The sequence below is a fragment of the Leucopleurus acutus genome (genome assembly GCF_964270905.1).
Source record: "Leucopleurus acutus genome assembly, chromosome: 4".
Taxonomy (NCBI): domain Eukaryota; kingdom Metazoa; phylum Chordata; class Mammalia; order Artiodactyla; family Delphinidae; genus Leucopleurus; species Leucopleurus acutus.
In genome coordinates, this window is record NC_139146.1 from 50,389,390 (window position 1) to 50,405,520 (window position 16,131).

The window sequence follows — 16,131 nt, forward strand, 5'->3', positions numbered from 1 at the left end:
ACTCTCTTAGGCTGTCAGTAATGAGCTATCTAAATGTGGGCAGGGTGGAGGGTGGGGAGAAAAAGATTCTAAGATTTCTGAAAGGCCAGTATGACATTGCTTGATGAGGCAGGTAGCGAATGATCACCCTTAACTGCTATCTGTGCTAAGTGTTGCTTCTTCCAGGGACCTTTGGATCCTAGAGTCACGGGTAAGATTGACTGATGTGGTACAGTCAAAACAGCATTGATTTTCCTGTTGTTTGTCTACCAGAGAATTTTAGGGACCTAATATCCTTAACTGAAATCCTTGATTTGGGGGTAGATGAATGTTCTAGAATCACTGATGTGTGAATCACCCTGTACTCCTGCTTCCCTCTCACACCATGAATTTTCTCTCATTGAATTTTTCCTCCCTCTTACCCATTTCCATCTCAGCAGGGAAGTTCTTCTTTTTCTCTCTGGTCTAAACCTGGCTTTAAATCCCTCTCCTTATTTCTCCCTAGACTAATAGGCTGACATTTTGAACAGATACTTTATGGAAAAATAACCTGATCCAACACAGGTATAGAGTTCATTATACAGTTCACATTATCATGTCTATTTTTCGGATTCTATACAATGTAGGAAATGCAGTGAAGAGCATTTCACACCCCGAATCCCTACCCTAACATAATCCCCTCCTGAAAGTGCTTGACATAGCAGTCACTATGGTTCTTCCTCCCAGCCTGGCTGACCATGTTGCCCGAGGACACCATCTTGCCTCTCCAGCACCCACGTGTAGAGCTACTTATATATTAGGAAAAATGTCAATGCATTAAATGACAACACATGGGAGTTAGAACCTTGCAGACACCTAGGGACACCTTCCCACTCAGTTCCTATTTCCTGGTGGAAGGTCTAGTCTGGTACATAGAAAAATAATTTGCAAGGAGGTATCCTACCTGTTATCCCCTTGAGCAACCTGATTCTTCCATTTCTGCATTATCATTCATTGTTCACACACCTAGAGAATTCTAAATGACTCATTGAAGGGAGTACCATCATCTAAATACCGAAAGAAGTGATATTTCACTAAGACACCTAGCAGTATAGTTACTAGAACATACTTACAGGGACTTCCCTGGTGGTCCAGTGGTTAAGAATATGCTTTCCAATGCAGGGGATGCAGGTTTGATCCCTGGTGGGGGAACTAAGATCCCATATGTCTTGTGGGCAACTGAGCCCGCAGTGCTCTAGAGCCTGCGTGCCACAACTAGAGAGAAGCCTGCGCACCACAATGAAGATCTCGCGTGCCGCAACTAAGACCCAACACACCTGACGCAGCCAAATAAATAAATAAATATTTTTTAAAAGAACATACTTACAATAAGCATGTACAGTACTTTTTTTATAGATGTATTGGGTTTAGAGACACTATGGCAGTGACGCTTGCAATCGGTCTATTAATTTAAAGAAATGTAAGTGTTAAACACACGACTACCTGTAATAGTAGACATTACACTCTCTACATACCTGTTAATGTTTCTGTCTCCTTAAGATCAGGAACCACTTGAAATCAGAGATTAAGTCTCTTTAAAAATTTTTCATTTCCCTCATCCAACACAGTGTCTGACACTCTGTTAGCCCTCAGTAAATGTTTGATTAATTAGCAAATGAATACCTGAGTTAATTAATTGTCTGATACAAAGCAACTTTGCTTTCTATAGTAAGTACTATTTAAATTTAGACTAAGAAAAAGAAGCAAAACTATTATATAGAGAATGGATAAACAACAAGGTCCTACTGTATAGCACAGGGAACCACAATATATTCAATACCCTGTGATAAACCATAATGGAAAAATATGAAAAAAAATGTGTATATATATATATATATATATATATATATATAAATTACTTTGCTGTACAGTAGAAGTTAACACAACATTGTAAATCAACTCTACTTCAATAAAAGAAAAAAGAAAAACGTAAGCAAACTCAGGTGAAGCTTAGTGATTGAATGTCCTAAACGTATATGGGAAGGTGATGTTGTTTTGGAAGCACAGGCAGAAGGATGAAAACATGGGTTTGACAATTCTGGCAAGTTGATTTCCTTTTCTGAAAATCAGGGATGATAATACTTACAGTATAAGACTGATAAAATAATGTTTACAAAGACCTTAGCATGAGCCTGGTACACAGTCAGCACTCGTAAAATGGAAGCTTCTGCTGTTGTCATCCATGTGGCAGTGTAAGAAGGCAAGGCAGAGCTAAAGAGGTTCTTAGTTAAGAAGATGCCTAGATCTAAGCAAAACATTGTCTGAGGTATCCATATTTGCATAGCTTATCTCCAGACCATAGCCTAAAGTTACCAAATATTTAATCTCTAGGGATATTGACAAGAGCCAAATGGGATCCTTTAAGCAGAACTGAAGGTTTTGAATGGACAGAAATGACCACATAAAAACTGGGCTCAGTAAGAGCAAAGGCCTGTGACCCTATGGCCGTGTAGAGAGGCCTCATTCTCCGCAAGGAACACCAAGCCCCCACTTCCGTGCCAATGGGTTTATTCTAAGCCCCAGTGGACATAGAAAGTGTGTTTGGTAGTAAACACTCTCTGTCTGAGTTGTTGTAAAGTCAACAGGGGTGTGGTTAAATCCATGAATGGGGACAGCTGTGGACCAAACTGGGAGGAGCTGGGGAGAGCGGAAGCAGGTTGACAGAGACCAAGATGAGCACAAAGCATCCTGTGCCTAAGGGATGACCATGGCATTGGGGTGCTGGTTTGTAGCTGAACTAGGACAAAGGAAAATCCTGTGTGGGGAGACCCTCTTCATATGACAAACACTCTGGGCATCCATCAAATTGAAATCACATTCAAAGTGAAATCATGTTTGTGTGACCAACAATAGGGCATCAATCAAAATGTACATCCAAGCTCAGAATGTATTGAGAAATCAGAAATATAAGATAGTGGCAAATGCCAATAGCAATACAATGTAGAAGGCCCAAGCAAGAAGATTTTGATAAAAATACCACAGAAAAACAGGGTTATGGGCATACATCATGCCTCAGGGTTAAGTTGTCCTAAACAGACATGTCCCCAAATGCATTCTTCCTAGTTTTAAACTGTGAGAAGCTTCAGGGAAAAAAATTGTTTCTGTGCTCAAGTAACTGAGAAATGCTATAGCCCTTTTTAGAGAGTTTTCATATAACATTAGCATATTAATGACAAGAGAAATCCTGCTAAAAATCATGCTTGTATTTATTTTTTTTTGCGGTACGCAGGCCTCTCACTGTTGTGGCCATGGCTCACGGGCCCAGCCGCTCCGCGGCACATGGGATCCTCCCAGACCGGGGCACGAACCCGCGTCCCCTGCATCGGCAGGCGGACTCTCAACCACTGCGCCACCAGGGAAGCCAAGGCCTGCATTCTTTAACTTCTCACCCCATCTCATCACACCTCTGACTCTCTTCCCACTCCTCCTCTCCATTCACTTATCTCTGGCCTTCTTGCTTTCCCTGGAACATTCAGGAGTGCTCCCACTTCTTAGAACTGTTGTGAGGATTAGATGGTTGATATATATAAAGTACTTAGAGCTGCATCTTACTCATAAGAGGTCTGAGTTAACATTGCATCACCACTATTTAAAACCCCTATGTATTTCTTTTTACTTTATCTTTTCACCACATCATGTATCATGGGTAGTGTTTTATGTCCCCACCACAGAGCATTTCTTCCAAATATTCCTTCTGCTCAAACATCCTTCCCCCAGAAAGCTACATGGTCCTCAGCCTCACTGCCTTAAGATCTCTACTAAAAGCATCTTAACCATAAGTCTCTCCTGATCACACTATATAAAATAGCACTCACAGCACAGGATCTGGTGAAAATATAGAGAGGAAAAAACAAAAAGTCAAAGGGGCTCCAAATAGTTATGACATAATGTTAATTGAAATTTATTATAAGACATGACTCTAAGAGCTTTACATGAATTGATCACTTAATCCTCGCAACAGCTTTGTGGGACAGATAACATTATTAATCCCATTTTTTAGAGAAGAAATTTAAGACACATAGAATTTACTAACCTGCTCAAGACCATGCAGCTAAAAAGTATGCGACGATGTTAGGATTTGAACCCAGGCATTTAAACTGATAGCCACTGTGTTTATCTACATTACAACCTGCTGTCTTCCTGATCTTTCCATTTTAGTGTCCATAGAGCTCTTCTTTCACTGATTCAGCCATGTTTTGTTGAACTCCTACTATATGACATGGTGTAGGGATAGGAAAAGATAAAGGTAAGAAATTAATTTGGAGATGTAGCCAGGGCTCAGATTGCACGTGGCTTAGCAGGTAGTGTCTTAAATGTGATGAGAAACTATTGGAGTGATATGACCACATCTGCATTTAGATGGAACACTCTGGTTGCTTAGTGGAAAATAAGCTGTAGGAGGTGATAGAGAAAGCTGCAGGGTCAGTAAGGAGGCTATTGCCAGGTCCCAGTTCACAAGAACCATGATGGATGGTTCCTTGAACAAGGATGCCTATGGTGGAACTGATGAGAATTGGTCAGATTCACAGTATATTTTGAGGGAAAACTAACAGAATTTGCTGGTGGTTTGAATATATGTCCCCCATTCTTTAAGTTGTACCGTTATATTGCACAATATGAATACTCCATTGTTATTAGCCATTCCTCATACTGAAGGCACCTCCCTACCTTTTTAAAATCACAAAGTGTGCTAGAATATTTGTCTGTATTCATGGTTTTTCCACACGTGTGATTGTTTCTATAGGGCTGTGAAGTGAAAATGCTGAGTCACAGAGTCCATGAAAGTTTAATCTTAACAGATATTGACAAAAAAAGTCTCTAAACCATGTGTACCGATCAGCCTGTGCCAATTGATATTCCTCTACTTCTCTCTTTAAAATGTGTTGACAGTGTGATTTCAATGTGACATTGAAAACAGGCCTTCTCCCTGTTTTCCCAGTCTGTCTGCAGGTTATGCTGGGACGCAACCTCATCTATGTACCAGTGATAAAATGATCCTCATTACATCACTGGCCTCCCCTTGCTCAATCAATGCCCAAGCAAACTGCCACTTCTATTTGCAGCTGTCTGTTCTGGGCGAAGCTGAGAAATCACAGAGAGAGAAGAGGTGTGGGCCTTTCCAAGGAAATTGTAACTGCTGCATTTAGCTACCCTTGTAAATACCTGGATACAGGAAGAGCCTTCCCAAATCCGGTTATTTCCTTGTCAAGAACGTGTCTTTTCACAGCCCTGGTACAAGGTCAGGCAGTGCCTTCAGGGGCTGTTAAGAACAGGATGCCCTGTAATTAACTGATTTTCTGCAATACAGTAGTAAAGCATGTGTTTCTGTAACCTTGAATATCACCTAGTACATAGGTGCTCATTGACCTAGAAGTTGAGGGCTTTCAAGAAAAAGAGATAACTGTGCCCAATAATCTTTCTTACCCTCTGCTACCTAGTGCAATCACCCAGAGATTGCCTATCACAACAGACTGTAGACTTTCTGATAAACAGTTTTTTGGACACTTTCTAAACTTTATCTCATTAACTCTTTCAAACTCACATGCCTGGGAGCAAGGCAGGCAGGGATATATTATTCTAAGTTTACTTAAGGTCAACCTGAGGAATGGAAAGGTTAACTGACTTGGCCAAGGTCATAAAACAAGCTGTAAATAGAATCAAGAACAGAATTCAGATCTCTGGAAATGTTTCCAGTCTAGTGTGGGAAATGTTAAAGCACTGTTCCTTTCTATAATCTTATACCCCAAGAGCAATTTTGCCTTTCTAATTACTCTCAATTATGTTTTCATATCATGGCATGCACAGAAAATGACAGCACTTATATGAGTCATGAGGGTAAATGGATGAAAATGTCTGTGGTGCCAGGTGACCAGCTTGGAGCCCCAGTCATCTCAGGTCCTGCTAGACTCTTTTGAAGAGTGAAGGCATCAGATCTCTGCCAACTATAATCCATTTGGGTCAAACCAATGAGGAATCATCCAACATTCCTATAAAGTTCAGCTTCGTGCAAAGAACTACTTTGCTCTGCCTTGGGACAGACGTAAAAGTATGGCAGGACCTGAAGAATTGAGATTTTGTGTGTGCTGGGCATCCTGTAGGCCTGGGATTCATAGTAATTTCTCACTGGAGCTGTAGGAGACCAGGTGTTTGGAAAAGGGAGCTAAGAGCTGGATCACTCCAGATAAGAGAGGAGGAGCTGCAGGAGCATGGGAATGGCAGTGGGACAGAAAGTAGATACCTGAATTAAAAGAAATTTCCTAGGAACTGGTGACCATCCATGGATGTCTTCAAGATGATTAGCCTTTTAAAACGTCTCCCTGATGTTCCTTTCTCTATACTTAACATATGGTCTCAAATCTTATGTAGTTATTTTTCTAACACAAAACTTTGATCACACTTTCTGTGAAAGCTTTAACTGTTTCTTATCTGGCATAAGAAAAAGTCCAGACTCATTACCTGGGCATACAAGATCCTTCAAAACCAGGATCCAAGAACAAGCCACCAGATTTCTCTCTCTCCACTGCCTATCTCAAAACCAGGGCTTCCAGACACACAAAAGAATGATCCTTCCCTTCCAAACTGAGCTTTTCAATACCTTCTGGATGGTCTTTGCTCTTTCCCTTACCTTGTTCTCTGCCTGACAACATCCTCCTCGAGATCCTACATGAATGTTACTTCCTCTGTAAAAACTTCCCCTAATCTACCAAGCATGTAAGTTTTCTCCCTTCCTTTTCCTACCATAGAACCTTGCTATTCTTTCATATTAATTAGTGATCTGTATGAGTTCTGTCTCTTCCATTGGGCAATGAATTTCCCCCCAAGGTCAATGCTAAGATTTAACACCCAGCATCTAGCATGGTGCCTGGAACATAATAGGTACTCCAGAGTGTTCATTTGAAGAATTGAATAAATAGATCTTCCATGCTGAACAATGTTTGTGGACTAAGAAAATGATTATTCCTTTTATTGTTCAACATCTTACTAGAAGTGGGCCTTATTGGTGCCATCATACATGATTTTGAATCTCATTTTTGACTTAAGATTTTAAGTGACTTAACATCTTGGAGCCTCCTTTCTCCCACTTATAGAATGAATACAACAATAACCTTACAAGGTTGATGTGAGAGACCAGTGTTATCCTAATACTTGCCATATGTCAAGATATTTAGTAAACATCTCTTCCTTTCTGCTTTTATTCATTGAAAGCACTGTAAATGTTAATAAAATATATATATTTTTTTACAATTCCAGTCTTTATTCACATCTTAATCTACTATTTTATAAAGGTCACACATTTACTTTTGAAATTACTTATCCATGTGAACATAGCATATTAAGGTACATATGTATAGCTGTATCTTCAAGTATATAAACAAAAAATTTTTAATGGTATCCCGAAGAAATCTATTATTGTTGCTAAACACTCATACAGGCAACATATGAATGGCTAAAAATGAGTAATAGTAATAAGCTTATTGCAGTAATCTTATAGTAATAACCTGAGAGGTAATAAAATATGGGGGTTAAGTGTGTGGGCTAGGAGTAAAGAACAAACTTGGATTTTAATTCTGACAATATCCCTTACAGGAGAATCTGACTTATGATGCTTCAGTTTCCTCAACTGTATCATGGACATAATAAAACATACTTAACTCAAAGAACTATTGTGAGGACAGAAAGAGATAGAGAATGTAAAGCATGTGGCACAGAGCCCAGAACATGGTACACTCAGTGGCTCTAAATTTTATGGTTGCAATCATTATAATTATTTCTCCAACTTCACCCAAACCTACTCTTGCAGACTTCCAGGACCATGATAATCTCACACACATATTCTGAGCATCCCACAGGTCGTCCCCAATGTGCCTATGAATGACATCTCAGCCTTCACCCAATAGGGAGTATAGAATGGGCAAATAGGGCCTCTTGGTGAAAAAAGAGTGTGACCATGGTAGATCCATGCAGGAAGCTGTGTGACTCTTTCTTATTAATTCCCCTGGTGCCAGAAATGCAGTCACCCACCCTCCGACCCTCTACCACCCCCCTCACCTCTGAGCACTACCTCGGCAGACACAGCCATCTACAAGCACTGTCACCCCGCATCCCCCTGCCACCTGGGTATTTCCAGTGTACAACAGCTCTTGATGTGCCAAAGTAGCACTGAGTGCCGTGCCAACGTGGAGAGGATGCTTTGCCACCATCTGTCTTGTTACACTTGTGGCATAGACACAAAAATGGTTTTGTCTTGAGGCTCAATATTGTATGGGGTTTTCAGTGTGTGGGAAATAGAGGTTCATAGGCTGTGGTAAAACCTGAATGACTGAGGGTTCTTCTATTAGAATGACTCTTATTTCCTTTCCAATAACAGAGTCAGATTACCAGACACAGCCAATTTGTCTTTCTCTTCCCTTCAAAGAGAAAGTCACTCTAGTTAGCACTCTTCAAACTCTCCCTCCCAAGTTCTATACACAGTGAACTTGAACCCCATGTGTCTAGGAACAGAGCCAAAAATGGCCTGACATGAGAGCAAAATCTCTTTGATGTGCCATCTTTTACCTTAGGGAAAAAAATCATATGAATTTGGCATCCTCTTTGTGGTATTATATTAATCTAAAATAATGGCATTCTTCCTCCAGATTTTTTAGCCCATTTCACGGCTTTGGGTTCCCTCTGGAATTCCCAACCAACCTCAACAGCACTCATATCCCATGGTAGGATCCCTGATCAGCCTTGGAATAAATGAGTTCTCTCTCAGGAGACGCCTTCTTTGTTAGTACTTGGTGGAAAATAGATTTCTGGCATGCTCTTTTCACTCATTTGTCAAACATGCCCTGACATGGCTGAATCCCAGCCATAAACACAGTGTAAGGTTAAACTTGACTCCCCTGTTCCCCAAGACATTTAAGCCCTGCCTCAGAGACATCATGAAGAACCTCAATTTTTATCCTACCATCTGCCTATGCATTTGCTGGGTAAATGTGAGGTTCTGTTGGCTGAGTAGTCAAAAGCAGAAGGTTTGCTGTGCCTGATTACTGATGGAAACCACACTGCTTCAAAGCATGAGCAGACACAAGGGAAGCATTTGATAAACGTGTCTTAAAGATAATGACTTACATGGAAGTTTAGCTTTCTGCGAAGAAAATTTGGGTTATCCAAAGACATTCAGGACCTTCCAGAAAATAAAACCCATTCAATTAGTTCTCTCCATGTACGTAAGCATATAAAAGTAATGGATCCATATAAATTATTACTTTCCATACTCACACCAATTAAAAATTCCTCAGATGGTTCAGTCAATGGCCCATATGTATTATAGTTCTAGCGACTCCCATCTCTTTTATAGATGCAAGTCAACCATATGCAGTGACATAGGCTGTGCCAGAAGTACCAAAATAGTCTTTGGAAATGAATGCCTCTGCATTGTGGCTCATAAAAATACCTGTGCATTATAAATGTAAGTCAACCCAGCCCAGTATTAGTTGAATGACAAGAAGCTAATTGCTGAAATGCAGAGAGATCCAGAGCTAAACGCAGTGGGCAAAGACTTAATGGAAAAGTAATAAGGTTAGGTCACGTCACTATTATCTCTAAATTCATGTGGTTTTCCATGAAATAAGTGGAGCTCACTGCAGTCTTCTGAGACCTGGAGGTTTATAGCCCTCATGTTGGTTCTGCTTAAAAAGGCCAACCTCCATAAAAAGGAAGGAAGTACCGATACATGTTACAACATAGATGAACCTTGAAACATTATGTCAAGTGAAATAAGCCAGTCACAAAAGGCCACATATTATACGATTCCACTTACATGAAATCACCAAAACAGGCAAATCCATAGAGACAGAAAGTAGATTAGTGTTTGCCAGGGGCTGGGGGAGAAGAAAATGGGGCCTGGATGCTAATGAGTGGGCGTTTCTTTTTGCAGTGATGAAGTGTTACAAAATTAGATAGTGGCAATTTTTGCACAACGCTGTGAATATACTAAAAACCACTGAATTGTATGTTTCAAAAGAGTGAATTTTATGGTAGGTGAATTATACCTCAATAAAGCTGTTATAAAGGAAAAACAAAAGTTCAACCAGGGTGTAATATTAAGTGGAGCCTAGGACTGGGGAAGGATGAACCATGGCCAAAAAAAATCCTCAGAAAAGCTATACTGGACCCATCCCTTCTGGACAAGCTTCCAGAGTGAAGCCCAGCATCACTTTCGAACCTCACCGATTTCATTCCTCAAATCCATAGGGTGATAGTTTTCAAGTCACTAAGATATTTTCATTCCCTTTCTTTCTTTGTTTTTTCCCCCCCTTCATTGAATTTTCTAGTAATTTTGAGTCAGGTGGAGAGGAGTCCGCTCTGCTTGTGCTGTTCATTATGGAAATTGATTTGACCCTCATTTGCATCTATTTGCACCGCCATCAAGCTGATTTAGAATCCGAGGGTGGTTGCAACCTCCTCGGAAGCTGGCAGATTTGCTCTAAAAACAGAGCCCTGGAACTTTCTAACCAGCTCTGAAGAGCTTGTTCTCTTGCCCTTTTGATTTCTGAATAACATGGGCAGAGTTTCAGAGAAATACAACTCGTGGTAAAGGAAAGAAAGGAAACCTTTGTTGCCTCCTGCTGTAAATAGCCTCCATCCGCTTGCCTTCCCTCCAGGCTGCTAGTCAACCTTGCAATCCTGGGTTGCACATCAGAAACAAATACGTTGGTCTGTGGAGCAAGTGGCCCCAGGCAAGCTTGCAGCTGGCAACCGGCAGCAGAGGAGTTAAATCTTAAACAGTCTAATATGACCTGAGCGCAACAATTATGCTTGCAGTACTGACCCACATGTTCCTCACGAGCCGCAGGAAAGGACAAAGCGCAACCCTGCATCCTGGACCAACTCGTCAAGAGTCGTGATAGGAACTTAGGAGAACTCAGACTACCCCTGCCTTAGACATGCTTGCCTCTCCTCTTTAATTTCCCTTTCCTCTACAGGCCTGGGCTGATTTCTTGCTTTCCATTTAACTCCTTCTCACACCTGCTCTGTTTGGTCCCTTCCTTCATCTAGCAACCAACAACCTCATCTTCTCTGTACAACCTGCACTCCCTCTTATTATGATGGCATAGCTTGATTGCTATCCGTGATTGTAAAACACTGAATTCTCATTGTAAAAAAAATTTCAGTTTATATAAAAAGGAAAATAAGAAGGTATAAAAATTAACTCTATTTGCCACTCAGAGAGAAATTCACTGGTATTTTGAATGCAGAGTCTTCAAATTCAAAGAGAATATATATTTTTTTAAATGAAACCTATGAGACATATCTATTTTTCACTTAGAAACCCATCTTGTGCATCTTTGCATTTCAATAAATATAGATCTACACTACCATTTTTAGCAATCTCTATAAATGTATCCATGATTTGCACACTTAGTCTGTTTCTTCTTGATTCATATATATATATATATATATATATATATATATTCATAGATAATGTACACATTCACAGTTTTTTTTCTTATCCCCAAATTTATCCATGAGGGCTTCACTCTATCCACAAGTTATCCAAGTTTTCCTAGTCGCACCTGCCATCTGGACCTCGTACTGTGCCAAACTGTCTGCTCATCAGAAGTTGCCCATCCTAGGCCTTATTCTTCACAACCGTATTCCATTTGATGATAACTGGGAAACTGCAGGGAACAAAGTGAGCTAATGGGTTAATTGGGACAGTGGCTTTTACTTGGTTTCAGCAGATAATTGGAGCAGGATGAGCTTGAGAAATAACCCAATATGGCACTTCCCCAAGGTGTCAGTTCATAGGAAGGTAGGAGGGAGTACAGGGGTTAGCGTAAGTATTAAACAATTCTCTGGCCCCTACTCCAGAGCGTCCGATGTGATGAGTTTGGAGTGGGGTCTGGAAAACTAACATTTAACAAGCACTCCATGTAATGATTTTGATCAGTCAGATTTCAGAAATGCTAACTTTATCCAATAGCTTTATCTTTCATATGAGGTCACAGAGGACCAAAAATATATAATTTGTCATGTCTACATGAACAATTAAGGTAAGACTTGAGGTGTTGGCTATATTTTCCTATCTCCAAACCTGTCATCTTTTCACTGTGCCAGAGCATCTTATTCTAAAAAAATTTTTTATTAGAACAAAGGACTTCTAAATAGAATACTGTAACAGGAAGTATTTTTGCCTGGTACACAGTGACAGTTCTGGTACTCAAAGTGGGCTAAAGGGAGATTGACTTTGAGGCAAAAAATGTTCTTTTACTGCCACTTAAATCATATAGAACGCAAATGGCTGTTTACATTGTGTGTGTATGTGTGTACATATGCCTATATACAGGTCTTAGAAAAAAATACAGTGAAACATAATTATAGAACCAACAGGATCAGAATAAAGGCTTTAAAGACCTATTTCTAGAACTATCTCCAATGGAAAAAAAATACCAGTGCTAACGCAGAAAGACTGAATCTAATCAAAAGCAAAGTTTCCTTTGATTTGAGTCTGTCGTGATCCATGCAGAAAAAAATGCAAATCTTTCAGCAAGATTTTCAACTTGCAGTAGAAATGCATAACACAGAACATGCAGAGATAGAAAGAAGACTTCTTAAAAGCAGTATTCAATAGTGGGCTACTTATCTGGTCTAGTGGTCAATTCAGTTTTGGTGTTTCTATATAATAAGTATTTGGCAGGATTCTTTAATTCAGGATCATATAAAGATAATAAAAGTGGTCATTTAAAATGCCCTAAACTCATGGAGTAGGAACTGTGATGGAAACCTTCCATTTTCCCAAGAAACAGTAGTGCTTCCAGTGAGCACAACTTCAAGTGGTACATTCAGTTGTCTACTTTGCATGGGAGGAAAAGTAACCATATCAATTTCCCAGGTTCCTGTCATGGGTTGAACTGTGTCCCTCCAAAATTCATATGTTGAAATCTCAACCCTCAATGCCTCAAAATGTGACCTTATTTGGAAATGGGGTCATTGCATATCTAATTAGTTAAATGAGATCACAGTGGAGTAAGGTGGACCTTTAATGCAATATGACTGGGGTCCTTATAAAAAGGGGAAATTTAGGTGCAGAAACAGACACACACAGGAAGAATGCCATATGAAGACTGGAGTTATACTGCCACAAACCAATGAAACCCCAGAAGAAGCTAGAAGAGAGGCCTAGAACAGATCCCAACTTACAGCCTTCAGAGAATATGGCCCTGCTGACACCTTGATCTTGAACTTGTGGCCTCCAGAACTGAGACAATAAATTTCTATTGTTTAAACTACTCAGTCTGTGGTACTTTGTTACAGCAGTGGTCAGAAACTAATACACTACCCTTCAGAACACAGCCTTCAACCAGATGACACTTTTTAAGCCAAGGACAATCCAACGATAGGCTAATACCCACGACACTCACTGTTTGGACCATACAAAAGCTTAACAGATTCTGAGACCCTAATGGCAAAGGACTAACACCTGCAACAAGGTTTAAAACCTGATTCTCTTGAAATAGAAGCTGACTGTTCCCCTAAGTTATTTCATGATCCTTGTGCAGCTGCACTAACAGAGAGAAAAGGGTCATTGTACCTGCAGGGATGATTGATCCTGAGTCTTGGATTGTTGCTATTAAACATTACAAGGAGGAGCATATATGAAACGTAGGATGTCACCTGGAACACCTCTTAGTAACTCCTTGCCCAATAGTAATAATGAATGGAAAACTGAATCAACCCCCGCCTCACATTCTCTCTAAATTGTAAGATCCGTAAGGATGCAAAACCATGTGAACAAAGGTTCAGGTCACCACCCACCTGGGCAAGGTGCTGCCAGAAGTCATAAGGAACCTGAAATGCATAGCAGAATATGATGGTGACGATGGTGATGATTACCAAATTGGGCCTCATGACCAGCTACTGAAGCAGGACAAAAGCAGCAGAACATTATGATTCTTTACTTTTTTTTTTCTACTACTTTATATGATGACTGGTGGCTAATGTTTTCAGCTTCAAGTAGAAGAATGAAGGAATCAACCATCACCCCTACGATGATACAGTAGCAACTTTGTCTGTCTCCTGTGTTTAGGCCAGAAGATTTTTAATGGATGAAGGACAGGAGTGGCTTCTCAGAGGCCAAAAGGATTGACTGTGCTCCTGATCTCTCCAGATCTGCTCACTGCTCTTCCCAACCCTGCTATTTGCCTCAGGAGGCTGACCTATAAATGTTGCATCAATGGACTTTCATCTCTCTGGGTTCTTGTTGGGATCACCCAGTGGGAACACTGGCAAGAAACGAGATACAGAGGAGACAAAGAAGTCATGATATTTCCCTCACTCCTTCTACTAAGTCAGTGTCTGACTGGCTGCATTCTCATCAGAAGATCATAGGGCCCATCAAGTGGCCCTCACCTCATATTTCTTTCTTTTGAGTTCCAGTAAGTATTCTCTTTCTCTTCCCCTTTATGCCTAGAAATGGTAATGGTGCCACAACCATCCCACTCACACACACACAGTTTAATAGTCCCTGGTAACTGATCTCTATTCTTTGTGGTTTCCCTGTATATTTGAAAGCACTTTATTAAATGCTCTTCAAATGAATCTATTTGAGTATGCCATCAGTTGTTTGCCAGGACTCTGATGAAATAGAAACTCTGACTTGTTTAGCTATATGTATAATGTATACAAATTCTATTTAGCAGACTTAAAGTGCATCTAAAATTGAATTCTCATTTTAATTTCCAAGTTTTCCTTCCCAAGAAATTGATGAAAACCCCTAGCTGTCTATGGTTCAGTCCATTATAGACTTGTGCTCTGTTGGCTGTAGCCATGGTCTGTTGATCCTCAATGCTGAGAACTGGGCTGCCTTTGTTCCGTGGCAGTATGCGTTCAGTTGTCCCTTTCTTATATCCAAACTAGTTTTCAATCCAAGTTGATTTTTTTTTTTTACATCTTTACTGGAATATAATTGCTTTACAATGGTGTGTTAGTTTCTGCTTTATAACAAAGTGAATCAGTTATACATATACATATGTTCCCATATCTCTTCCCTCTTGCATCTCCCTCCCTCCCACCCTCCCTATCCCACCCCTCCAGGCGGTCACAGAGCACCAAGCTGATATCCCTGTGCTATGCGGCTGCTTCCTACTATCTATCTACCTTACATTTGGTAGTGTATATATGTCCATGCCTCTCTCTCTCCCTGTCACAGCTTACCCTTCCCCCTCCCCATATCCTCAAGTCCATTCTCTAGTAGGTCTGTGTCTTTATTCCTGTCTTACCCCTAGGTTCTTCATAACAATTTTTTTCTTAAATTCCATATATATGTGTTAGCATATGGTATTTGTCTGTCTCTTTCTGGCTTACTTCACTCTGTATGACAGACTCTAGGTCTATCCACCTCATTACAAATAGCGCAATTTTGTTTCTTTTTATGGCTGAGTAATATTCCATTGTATATATGTGCCACATCTTCTTTATCCATTCATCCGATGATGGACACTTAGGTTGTTTCCATCTCCGGGCTATTGCAAATAGAGCTGCAATGAACATTGTGGTACATGACTCTTTTTGAATTATGGTTTTCTCAGGGTATATGCCCAGTAATGGGATTGCTGGGTCGTATGGTAGCTCTATTTGTAGTTTTTTAAGGAACCTCCATACTGTTCTCCATAGTGGCTGTACCAATTCACATTCCCACCAGCAGTGCAAGAGTGTTCCCTTTTCTCCACACTCTCTCCAGCATTTATTGTTTCTAGGTTTTTTGATGATGGCCATTCTGACTGGTGTGAGATGATATCTCACTGCAGTTTTGATTTGCATTTCTTTAATGATTAATGATGTTGAGCATTGCAGTACTTTCAAGTTTTAGTTGTTAGGTTTCACTTGGACCATTTACTTGTTTACCTATGGTATTTCTAGACTTTGTTCTCCCTCTGATGTATTTTGAAAAATTCTGGCCAGATATTATTTTTACCCAGGTAATGGCTTTATTTCTCTCTCTTTATATTGTCCTTTCTCCTTCTCCCTTTCAATCTCCCCTCCCCTCCCCTCCCCTCCCCTCCCCTCCCTTCCCCTCTCCTCTCCTCTCCTCTCCTCTCCTTTCCTCTCCACACTCTTGTTCTATCA